This window comes from Mesoplodon mirus (genome assembly GCF_964341445.2).
Source record: "Mesoplodon mirus genome assembly, chromosome: 17".
NCBI classification, from domain to species: domain Eukaryota; kingdom Metazoa; phylum Chordata; class Mammalia; order Artiodactyla; family Ziphiidae; genus Mesoplodon; species Mesoplodon mirus.
This window is the reverse complement of record NC_138993.1, coordinates 12,693,188-12,705,860: the sequence shown is the minus strand read 5'-3', so window position 1 is coordinate 12,705,860 and position 12,673 is coordinate 12,693,188. Positions and strand designations below refer to the sequence as shown.

Here is a 12,673-nt window from a genome sequence, read left to right as displayed (position 1 = left end):
AGGCGCCCGCGCCGCGGGTTTTCGCGCACGTGGCCGCGGGCCGCGCCGCACTCCCCCTCCTCGCGGGCTCCCGGAGCGGCCCGGGCGCTCGGCGGCGGCGGCGGGCGGCTGGCGGCGAGCGGCGAGCGGCGGGCGGCGGGGGCGGGCCTGCGAGCAGGGCTTCTGGCGGCTTTCCAGGTCGGCGCACTAATACGGGCGATGAGGCTTCGCGGCTCCAGTCTGACTGACGCCGACTGGGGCCGCGGCTGCCGCCGCCGCCGCTGCAGCCGCTGTCTCGGTCCCCGCCGCCGCCGCCGCCGTCGCCGGGCCCTGCAGGCGCTGGGCGCGCTCAGCCAGGTGGTGAGTGCGCGGCTTTCGGAACGGGCGGCCGGGGCACCCACCGCGGGGGAGGGGACGCGGCCAGACCTGGGTGGCGGTGGGGGGGTAGGGATGAGCGGCCCCGCGGGGAACAGGTAAGAGCAGCCCTCCCCGGCGCGCGCTGGGCGTGTGTGTGTGTGGATGCGGGTGCGGCGAAGTTTTTCTTCCACAGGAAAGTCTTGGAGGCTCTTTGGTGTGTGGCTTGGCTCTTTGTACTCTCCATCCCTGTATTTCTTGATGGGGCCTGTTTGGGGTGGGTCGGGGTGGGCGAGAGGCCGGAGGGGGCAGCTCCGGGGAGACGGCCGCGCGCCTTCCTCTCGGCTGCGGCCGCGGGGGCCGCCGGCACCTGGGACCTGTCAGAGGATGCTTGGCCCGCGGCGGGGGGCAGGGATGGGCGGCTCGCCGTCAGCCCCCGGGCTGGGTACCGCGAGGGGACGAGCACCGAGGACAGGCGCCGTGGAGACCCCGATTTGCCGCTGAGTAACTGTTTGCTGTGGCCGGAGGGGGAGGACAGTGGAGAAATCGGGGTGCGGGGTAGTATATGTGACTCCGCTGGCCTCCCAGGCCTTGTATCTCGTAGGGGTTTTTTACTCTGCTTACCTTTGAGACACGCGAAGTGAGCAAAAAGAAAAAAAGAAAAGTTAGGAATGTTGTTCAAGTGTCTCTGCGCTAGCGCTTGGATTGTGTTGGGAGCTGGGGTGTTTGTCTTTTCCTTCGCCTGCCGTTCGGTGCCAACTCTCCGCAGAGGGGAGGGGGGCGAGGTGGGGAACAGATACAGGAGACTTACTGACGCCAGCATTGTGATCGGAAGGAGCAGCTCGGGGCGGCGGCGGGGGGACGGGACACAGTTTTATGGATGGCTAATCGCTGACAAGTCTTCCCGTTACTATCCCTTCCTCCTCCCACTCTTGACAGTGGAAATTTGAAATGATAGTTTAGAAATACTCCGTTGACTTGTTTCTGGGCTGGAACTGGTACGCGTGAGAAATAACGTACAAATGATGTAAATCGACTTTGGGAATAAAATTGCACGTAAATCCTTTGCCCAGTAATTCACAGTCGGATACACACCCACAGGACACTGTGGATTGCTTTTAATGGATCCAATTTACAAGTACCGTTTCAGTGGCTTGCCAGATTTCTCGGATAATCTTTTGGAAGCGTTGTTGAACAGGAATAATAGAGAATAGCTGTAAAGTCAAAAGGCATTTAATAATGCTACCTCCTTGGCCATAATTGAGCCAAGCATTTGGGCATCCTTCTGGGTGAGTGACATGTTAATCCTACAGGCATATCTTCTGCCTTGGGATTCCTGTCGGTGTCAGGGAATGCCACTGGATGTTTACATTTTAGAAATAGTGATCTATATTTTAAAAGGAAGTAAAAATAAAATCCAAACACATTCTCCTAACTCTAAATAGACAGTTCAATACGTAAGTGTTCCTATATTTGTAGGAAACCATTAGCAGGATTTTGGACCGCTCTCAAGCTTGTGGTTATCCAGGAAGGATACTGCAGATAAGAAAATGATGTAATCATTTATAAATAAGGAGCATTTAAAATATATTATGATAGAAGCTTCAAATAATATATCAGAAAAAGAACTTTTAGTGGCAATGATCGCCTTCATTGATGGCGAGACTGCTGTCTTTAGCAGACAGCCTTCAGCTTGTTAATCTATTCTGACACAACCAACTCCCATTTTTATGCTTGACTGGCTGTCTTTGCCAGAGCTGTTTTTTGCTTGAACTCTGCGGTTTCAAGCTATGTTTAAGAGAATGCCAACATATTCTTGATCTGAGCAAACGCATTTTAATCACTACAGTGTTTGCTAAAAATCAAAGACATAAACAAATCTTAGGTTAAACCTCTAAGTACTTTGCACTTCTCACATCTTTGTCATCAGTCTTATAAAGTCAGCATGAGCTATTTGACTTTTCTCCTTTTAAAATCTTTTCTTTTTCTTATATATCCCCAGTTAATCAGTAATCAGAAAATATTCACAGACGTCAACTACTATATCTCTGATTGCCCAAGACCATGGAATGAGAAAGAGGAGGGGTTTTTGTTGTTAATGAAACATTGCTAAGGATTCTAGAAGTAATAAACAACTGGTAAATTTGTTTATCCTTTCTAATCATGTGGTCAGTTGGAGGAGAAAAAAATCTGTCAAGAAATTATTTCATAAAGATTAAAATATTCAATTTCAATTTTACAAATAGTTTAATTCTTTTTTTTTTTTTTTTTTTGTGGTACGTGGGCCTCTCACTGTTGTGGCCTCTCCCGTTGCGGAGCACAGGCTCCGGACGCGCAGGCTCAGCGGCCATGGCTCACGGGCCCAGCCGCTCCGCGGCATGTGGGATCTTCCCGGACCGGGGCACGAACCCGCGTCCCCTGCATCGGCAGGCGGACTGTCAACCACTGTGCCACCAGGGAAGCCCTAATTCTTTTTAATAGTTCAATTTCCATTGCCACATTTGGAGAGTTGGTGTTTAATAAGTGGTCACTATAGCACTTAGACAACTAACTAGTTTATATCTGACATTCCCTCTGCAATAAATAAAACAGCAATTTCATCATGTTTGGCTTTAATATGTTGGAAATAATACTTATCCACAAAATATACTCTGATACAAGGCAAGCTAAAAGTTATGAAAATGAAGAAGTTTTTTTTTTAATTCGCAAAACATACTACCTTGAATTTTAAAGTTCTAACGAAGCTTAGTGCAGATTTTCTGCTTATCACTTCTAACATTTAATGAGGAATTCAGAAACAGGGAATAGTCCAGAATAAAACAGTAAATGCAGCAGTACATTGAAAGCATGAATCTCTTCAAATAGTTGTAATTCTAGGCTGTTGGATTTATATTTCCTTGGTTACTGTTGCCAGTGAGTTGAAAAGTTATTCTAAAGGGGGGAAAAAAGCAAACAGTAAATTCGTAAGTAGTTATAACAGTATGAGCACCTTAGAATTTTTTTTTTCTGTTAATCTAGTAAATGTTCATGTCATGAGTAGGGGCATAACAAAAAATAAATAAATATCCCTTGGCCATAAACTAACATTTTAAAATAAATATTCCGATAAATGATGTCTCTTAAGAAACGTGAGCTAACTACATTTAAGATTTTAAGATGTTTGTTAGCGTTAGAAGCCATCAGACCCGTGGAAGCTGGATGTTCTTCTTGCCAGTGGACCTCAGCCTGACACTTCCTACCCCAAACCATTCTGAACACCACCCACTACTCTCTTTTTGCATCAGCCTTGAGCTAACCCTAGACCACTTTTCCAGGCTTATCTTCTCACCCCTTCCATATTTTATGCTGCAATTAAAATAAAGAATTGTGATTTCCCCTGCATACCCTGGCTTTCCTCTCCTCTGCACGTTTCCTCATGCTAAGGCCTAGAATGCCTTCCCCTGCTTCCCGACCTCTCACCAAATCCACAGACCTATCAGCATCTTCCTCATCTTTAACGGCCCTGTCCAGGTGTGTCCTCCTTTGAGCGCCTGTGGCTCTTGACCTTTTGCACTCTTGCGCATCTTGTCTGCTATTGAATTACTCATATGCTAATTTATTTCTTCTCCTCAGACAATCCTTTCAAGATCTGTGAAGGAAAGGACTGTGTTTTTATCTATCGTTTTCATTCCCTTCATGCCCACCACAGTGCCCTGCCTAGTGCTGTCAATAAATATTAATTAATTGACACGTCTTTCACTGAACCCATGGTCTCGTCTGCAATAAAATCTGCAAAGGAGTTTCCCCTAAATGATAGGTCTTAAGGGTCCATCTTTCAAGAAGCCAGCGTTGAACTTGAGCTGAGGACGTGTTAAGAGGCTGTGGAGAATAAGCCCTCACCCCAGCCCAGTTGAGCCTCTTTCTCCTGAATATTGTGGCTGAGGATTACAGTCAGGAAAGCTTATATGATACTCTTATTGCATTAGCAATTTTCCATATCAGATTCACTAAATACACAATGGAAACCATTTAGCAAAAAAAAAAAAAGACCAGATTTTTAATGTGATATGGCTACCACAATGAAACTCTAATTCGATTCCACAGAAAATTGCTAACACGATATGCTGACCCCCTTCCCCCCAGCAATAGCCACAGAAAAATTGATACTGTTTTTAGTGTGCATGTTTCAAACTGTGCTCACAAAAGGAAAAGCCGACTGCTGCTGAGATGAGCTTCTGCTCTGGTCGGGTTGGATGTATAAAGAATCTTGTTATCAGTCTTGTCAGAGAGCTGAATCTCCCTTCTGTGCCTTGCTCATTACATTACCAAACCATACTGAATCCCATCTGAACGTGCATCGTATTCTGTTCAGTGGTTCAGAATGAATAGAGTTAATATAATGTAAAAAATATAATTTGTATATAAATATCATGCCTATATAATATAGTCCATTATACAGTTTTAGTTGGGAAATCTCTCAAACCAGTTTTTTAAGAACCAGAGAGACTATGACATAAAATTTAAATGCAAAACTTAAAATGAAAATGCATAAATATTGAGACAAATTATAAATGTGTGTATACAAAGCTGTATCACTTCAGAAGTCCTAAACACTGATGAAATGTTGGTTCTCCCCTTTCATTCCCTAAACCATATTTAATTCAAAGACAAAAATTTAACCCATGAAATCAGTGTAAAGGAGTCCTACAAAGTTCTGATTTTTCCAAAAAGACAGTTTTGATTTTCTTGTTCAGGGGGAAATACTAAATATCAAAGTCCCTCTCTTTCTCTCTCTCTCTCTCTCTCTCTCTCTCTCTCTCTCTCTCTCTCTCTCTCTCTCTGCGTCTCTCCTGATTATCTGATATAACTGGTGGGGATTATTTTTATATGTGAATTTTCCCTTAGGGAAATTTACTATTTCATATCTGACCACTTCCTTTCCCCCTTTGCACATTTAACTTTGAGGGACTGTACATAGGAAACGTGTATTCCTCAATCATGAAATGGGTTTAGGGCTGCAGTGGTGCAAAGCTGTCTTTGTTTACAAACACTGGGATTATCAGGGGTGGCCGTCCAGTTTCTAGCCACTGGACAGATAATCTGCAGAGTCCATATGTTCTCTGGGGGCCACCCAGATGTGTTGATGGCCTTGGGGATTCGTTCTGAGACAGCTTAGGGTTTAGAAGTGGTGGAGGTGTGAACATTCTGTGAGGGAGCAGCAATTTCACCTGGCCGATTCCGAGAGCACATCCCCAGATAGAGGGGGCCGCGTGCTCTCACAAACCCTTCTTAACCCATGGGGTATCTTCTTCCATGTGGCCTAATATTTTTCTTTTTTAATCTGTTAAACTGCTTAGAAGCTGATCAAATGTAGATTTGCTTTAGTTAATGTGTGTGTGAGTCAGTTTGTTTTCACAAATTGCAGTTCATTGTGAAATAGGTAGTTGAGGGAGTTTATCAAAAAGCCTTTGAAGGATTTTGTCCTGAGCACTTAGGGGCTTTGGAAGGTTTAGAGCAGATTTGCAGATTTTTTTTTTTTAAGGAGAGTTTGATGGATGCTAGAGTTCATCTAATGTGCTGTGAGTTGCTTTCTGAGTACTTGTATGTAATTTAATTGACTTGGTGGTAACACATTTCAGAAAATAACTCAGGAAGAAATGACAGATTCCATCAGGGTTCTCCATCTCTTGGTAGAATATTTGATATCTCCTATTATTCGCACTTGATTATAAATCTATTCATTCATCTTGCTTTTTTTCTTTGCTAAGAATCACACATGAGAGAATTGGAGTTTGGTAGGAGGAGGAAGGAGAAAGAGTAGGTCACTTAAAAGTTGGTGCATTAGGACAGTTGTGAGGATTGGAGGTGCCTGAGCTTGGGCAGAGGGTGCGGCAGAAAGCAGGTCGGCAGGTGCCGAAGGTGGACGTCACCTATTTGGGCTGGTTTTAGCAGTATTAGAGGCTACCTGTACTAGGAGTGGAGAGGGTCTTGGTGGGCTGGCCAGGGAATTTATCAGCACTTGCAACATTGTTTCTGTGAGAAAATGAATTCCAGTTTCCCGATGACCACGCTGAAATGCACACGACTTGTTCGTAAAGTGGGACCACCAGGAATTAATGACGTGAGTGATTATTATTAATGATATGATTATTAGAAGCCAATGAATGTGAAAAATGAGAAAATGTTATAAACTAAAAAGATTTTAGGGCTTCCCTGGTGGCGCAGTGGTTGAGAATCTGCCTGCTAATGCAGGGGACACGGGTTCAAGCCCTGGTCTGGGAGGATCCCACATGCCGCGGAGCAAATAGGCCCATGAGCCACAACTACTGAGCCTGCGCGTCTGGAGCCTGTGCTCCGCAACAAGAGAGGCCACGATAGTGAGAGGCCTGCGCACCGCGATGAGGAGTGGCCCCCACTTGCCACAACTAGAGAAAGCCCTCACACAGAAACAAAGACGCAACACAGCAAAAATAAATTAATTAATTAAGAGTTAGGACTTCAACATATTCATTAAAAAAAAAAAAAAGATTTTAGGTCCCAAGTGCTTTTCTTTCACTTGTTGATGCCTTTATAGCTTTCTTGCCTGATTTCCTAGGGGTAGTAGGATTTCATTTTTAGGAGCAGAAGTTGGATCAGATGTTTGTCAGAGACAAACCTTGTGTACATAAATGCTTCCCTTAGGATTTATTAGTTATTATGTGTTTACACAAAGCAGTCGTTGGGTGTTGGATGTTTGCAAACAATGGCAAGTTGGTATCTGGGTGTTATTTCAAAGGATGACACCTTTGTGTCATCATTGATCTAAATTGATTGCAAATATTCATTTAAAAAGGTTAAAAAATACTGTATTGATTATGTTTTGGGGTCATAAAATGTGATTTTGTGGATGTAGTAGTTGCTCTAGAACGTGGGACTGATACACTTGGTCATTCATTCAACATTATTTACTCTGTGCCTTTTGTACCTACACTGCCTGTGAGGCCCCAAACCAGGCCGTCTGGACCATATAAAAAGGTAACCATGGGCTTCCCTGGTGGCGCAGTGGTTAAGAATCTGCCTGCCAATGCAGGGGACACGGGTTCGAGCCCTGGTCCAGGAAGATCCCACATGCCGTGGAGCAACTAAGCCCATGAGCCACAGCTACTGAAGCCTGCACTCTAGAGCCCGCGAACCACAACTACTGAGCCCACGTGCCACAACTACTGAAGCTCGCGCACCAAGAGCCCGTGCTCGGCAACAAGAGAAGCCGTTGCAATGAGAAGCCCGCGTAATGCAAAACGAAGAGTAGCCCCTGCTCGCCGCAACTAGAGAAAGCCCGGGCGCAGCAACGAAGATCCAAAGCAGCCAAAAATAAATGAATAAATAAATTTTATTTAAATAAAAAGTAACCACATAAAGTAGCATAACAAAATAAAATCCCGGTATCCAGGATTTCTTAGCCTAATTAGAGAGAGAGAGAGAGGTCAGGAAAGCAGATATCAAATTGTTCATCCAACAGTTAAGTTTTTTTATACAAAAAATTGACCTAGTTGAATTTCTCTAATTTTTCCTGGTTAGAATTCCATTTTAACTGTGTGTGAATTTTGAGTCACTCTTGACAAGGATAATTAGGACAGTATTATATGGGGCTCAGGACTCTAAACAGAGATGAAATAGAAGGCATAATGGGAATAGAGATTCTGGTAGTAAGTCCCTGTGAGAATTTAAGGATGCTGAGGTCATCCCTGAGCCTGGAATTTAAGGATGCTGAGGGTATCCCTGGGCCTTTACCGCTCTGATTTCCCAGTTACCCTCTACTGGCTGAGGGAGTTTGCATGGCCCCTCCTACAGGAAACCTTCCCCAGCCCTTTTAATAACAGTTATAATAATGCACCTGTCACCTGTCTGGTAATAATGTGTTTAGATTTCTGTTTCCTCCTGTAGACTGTAATATCTTACAGGAAACGGACCGTATTTTATCTTGAAATACCCAGTGCCTAGCACCATGTCTGGTTCCTCATCGCTACTTGATAAATTTAGTTCTTCCTTCAACCATGTCCTTTTCTCTTCCCCTAAGATAGGTTGGGGTTTCATAGGGTAAGGAGGAAGGAAGGAGAAGCCATTTGGATTTTAATCTGTAGGCACAGGAGAGCGATTCCATTTTGACCTGTGGTCAAAAAAGAAATACTAAAGGGTTTGAACAGGCAAATCACATAATCAAAGGGGTGTTTGAAGGAAGGTGAAGACCAGTTGAAGTGACACAGTGCATCTGAACGCCCACATTCACATCCGGCGAAGCTGGTGAGATGGTTGATACACCAAGAATGCCTTTGGCCAGTAAAAATCTGCGCTTACCCGAACAGCAGTGCATTACACAGCTCATTAGTGATTCTCCTCCATCGGTTTTTAATCTCATCCTTCAGGCAGCCTGTGGCCAGGAAACTCAACCTCCCACAATACATGCACATCAATAAAACGTTTTAAATTGCCCACATCATTTTTAAAAACATTTAAAATTTTCTTCACAGCCATTGAACACTTTGCAGGGTTTCAAGTACAGGTTGGTGTTCTCTGTAACATCACCTTCAGTAGATAGACTGTTACATGCACAGGAAGGAGGGGACATGTTATGTAATTCTGCCCTTCAGAAGAATTTATCGTATCACGTCAGCACAGTAATGGGTTTCAGGTCAGCAGTTAGACTGATTACATAGGGCTTGATAATAAAATAGTGCATGTTACTGATAGAACTGGATTTTACCTTTATTCATGCAACATTTGTTGTAGTCCAGAGCTGGTGCTAGGCTGTACTGACCACCCCATGGCACTGCCTGTACCCTTTAGAAGGAGCTTGACATCTCTGGGGAAAACAGGCAACAAATATACAGAGTCAGGAGTGATGGTGCCACCGTGAAGGTCTGTGCCAGGTGCTGGGGAAGCCCAGAGGCGCTGTGCAGGCCGATTCGTGCTGCTCTCTGGGGCCGCAGGGAAGGTTTCCAGGAAGCCGCCTTCCAGCTTGGTCCTGAAGGAGGGGCAGGAGGTGGCTGCACACAGGCCTCCTGGGCAGAGGGGAGGGAGTCAAGGGCAAAGGGGGCGAGAACTAGTGAGGCTGGGAATGTAGTTGGGGAGGCCAGGTTGTGAAGAGCCTGGTTTGAAATTGAACGCCAAAAGCATCAAATCATACCCCACCCCGCAATGATATTTACTGTTGTTTTTTTATATCAAATACGCAAATACATACCCAGAGTAGAAATTTGGATACAAATATTTTAAAGCACAAACAAAGCACGTTTAATCCCCACCCCTGGAAATAGATACTGTCCATTTGGCTGCAGACTCACAGCAAGGTGTCACTCAGGACTTGGCATGACATCGCATGAGGGCCCAACAGGGAGGGTGCTTGCTGGGGGGTGGGCTGCTGAGGGGGGAGGCACAGTTGAAGACAGCCGCCTGGAGTGATCCAGACTCACTGAGGACGTCCAGGGTGGGACCTGGCTAAGAAGTGTGTGGCAGGGCCCATCGCAGGATCCAGGGACCTGTGGGGTATGGGATGGAGGGAGAGGAAGGAATAGAATTTCTGTGGGATTGTTCTGGGTCAGGCGTAGCTCCTGGTTTCTAGCTTGGACTGGTGGTTAGAGGGTGGTGCTACCAGCACGAGGGGAGCACAGGGAGAAAAACGGTGCTTTAAGAGGCATAACGGGATCTATTTCTTTCTCTTTTTTGACTTTATGTTTTAGAGCAGTTTTAGGTTCACAGCAAAATTGAGTGAAAAGTACAAGAGATTTCCCGTGTACCTTCTGACCCCACACGTGCACAGCCTCCCCTGCTGCTGAGAGCCTGCACCAGAGCGTGGGCTTACACTGTCACCCCAAGACCAGAGTTTACAGTAGGGTTCAATCTTAGTGTTGTGCGTCCTGTGGGTTTGGACAAGGTTATAACGACCTGTCTCCACCACTGTACTCTCCTGCTGAATGGTTTCACTGCCCTAAAAATCCTCTGTGTTCCGGGCTTCCCTGGTGGTGCAGTGGTTGAGAGTCCGCCTGCCGATGCAGGGGACGCGGGTTCGTGCCCCGGTTCGGGAAGATCCCACATGCCACGGAGCGGCTGGGCCCGTGAGCCATGGCCGCTGAGCCTGTGCATCCGGAGCCTGTGCTCCGCAACGGGAGAGGCCACAACAGTGAGAGGTTCGCGTACCGCAAAAAAAAAAAAAAAAAAAAAAATCCTCTTCCTCTTCATCACTCCCTCTCCCCAACGCCTGGAATAGATCCCATTTCTACCTTTGGATATACTGCTTTGAAGGATTCTGGAGTTTTGGATATACTGCTTTGAAGGATTCTGGAGTTAGTAGTAGTCAAATCATTTAAAAATCGTTTTAACCAGCAGACCCTTTCATCGAGGAAGCCTCAGGAAGTAAAGCCAAGTGAAGCAGGGCTGCTCTGGTGGACGGTGGTATCCACAGGGAGACAGAGTCCTGGGCCCCCCTCCCCTGGTGTCCGTCTCCCCCCGCCGTCCCTTGTCGCTGTGCCCGAGGCTCCCTCCAGTCTCCAGGATCCTGAGCAGCCCCCTTTGGAAACTGCACATAAGCAGCTCTGGAGCTCAGAGGAGGGGATGGTAGTTACTGGATGCAGTGACCTCAAACTCTTGGGGTTTTGGAGATTTGGTGACTGTTTCTTAATAGATTTTTTTTTTTTTTGATTTCCACTTGTTTGTTTGCTTGTTTGTTGTGGTCCCCTTCCTTGGCATCAAGCTGCCAGCTTTGATTTCACTTTGCTGTCCTACCTGCTAGTAGCACCTCCTCTTCCCTCTCCGTTTGCTGCTCTGATTTGCTGTAAGCTTGGGAATCCTAGAAACATGCTTGTTGTTTAAACTGAGTCGAAAATAGTTGCAAATAGATTCTGTGTGATCTTTTTTGTACAGGCTTGATAACACGTTTGTTTTGGCAGGTAGAACTCTTTTCTGTTTGTTGCTTGTTCTCAATTATCAGCAATTGTACAGAGGCAATTGCTGGATAGTCATTTTGTGCAGTTTCCATTCCGTCTCTTGTCAGGGTCCATCTATCTTCTCACCTTCCCTCTCTGTCTGTCTGATCCTGGAATTCTGGACGTATATAGAAAGTGTATATTATGGGCTCAAGAATTTCTTTTTTTTTAAATAGGTGTAGCATGGAACTTTATTTATTTGGCCGCATGGTGCAGCACGTGGGATCTTAGTTCCCTGACCAGGGATGGAACCTGGGCCCCTCAGTGGGAGCAGGGAGTCTTAATCACTGGGCCACAGGGAAGTCCCTGGGCTCAGAAATTTCTGTCCATCAGCTCTGCTGGGTGAATAGTAGCAGTTGAAGCTGATTAGGAAGAAAAATATGTCATATTGTTAATTCCTAATGAAATGCTGATATGTTGAGATAGTTAAGACACTGTTTTTTTCTTTGATGTGAACATTTATCCTCCCCTCCCTTTTTTCTTTTTCTTTGCCTCTGATCCATTCTTAGATTGTTTTTCTTTCTTTTTTTTCCCTTTTTTTTGGGGGGGATACATTTTATTTGTACAGTGAGGTATGCATAAGGAATAAGCAGAAGTATAACTGTTAATAATAAAAAAAAGTTGTCCTTACGTAGTTTACAGTTTTCAAATTGTTTTTGTACACATCCTCTCAGTATGAAAGGTAATGGTTATTGTTTCAGTTTTACAGGGGAGAAAACAGGATTGAAGTGGTTAATTTGAAGGTCTCAGTTAATTAGCAATGGAGCTAACATTCAGACTCAAGTTTTCTTCCTCCAGTTCCTGTGTTTTCAATCCATTACATTATGTAGTCTCTTGTTCATGTAATCAGTAGTTTAACTGTGGGCCCTTCCAAACTTGAATAATAAAATACCACACTTGTGGGGTGGTATACAGTATTTCCAAGCATTTGCTGACAGTGTAAAGGATATAGGTTGGAATGCTAGAAGCTTATGCCAGTAATCTTCCCAAGGTAGTGTTGACATTCTCTTATAAGTGTTGTGAATTGCTTACTCTTACACCATGTTTAATCTTGCTCTTAATATTCAGAATACTACATGGAAAAAATATGTAGCATTCTAAGTCTACCTTAAAAGTGACCCACACCATTAGGTGTGTTCTTTAGATTCCCTCTGTCAACGTTTAAAACAAAAACGTAAGTGGTTTAGCCAGCAAAGTCAAATTTATTTGGGAATAACAGAAGAATTGCAGTTAAGGACATGCAAACTATGGAAAACTATAGGCAAGTCTGGAGAACAAAAGAGAGGAGCATTCTTTTATAGTGGAAATGAGGAAGTTGCGAAGGGCTGTTTTGAATGAAAGTTCACTGGAGGAGAGCGAGAGTTTGGGGTTGTTGTGACTTCTCATTGGCTGAGTTGCAGCAG

General features: G+C 44.9%; 1 protein-coding gene across 3 annotated transcripts in view; it reads left to right on the top strand.

Annotated features, from left to right (window-relative positions):
- Positions 1-253: 253 nt before the first annotated feature.
- SMAD9 (SMAD family member 9) overlaps positions 254-12,673 on the top strand; it is a 59,125-nt gene continuing 46,705 nt past the window's right edge. For 2 of the 3 annotated variants that reach the window (XM_082602543.1, XM_082602541.1), the window contains exon 1: positions 254-339. The gene's annotated coding sequence lies outside the window, so the exon portion shown is untranslated. Of the gene's footprint in view, positions 340-425; positions 453-12,673 lie in introns of those variants that run through there. The other variant, XM_082602542.1, reaches the window with a different exon arrangement.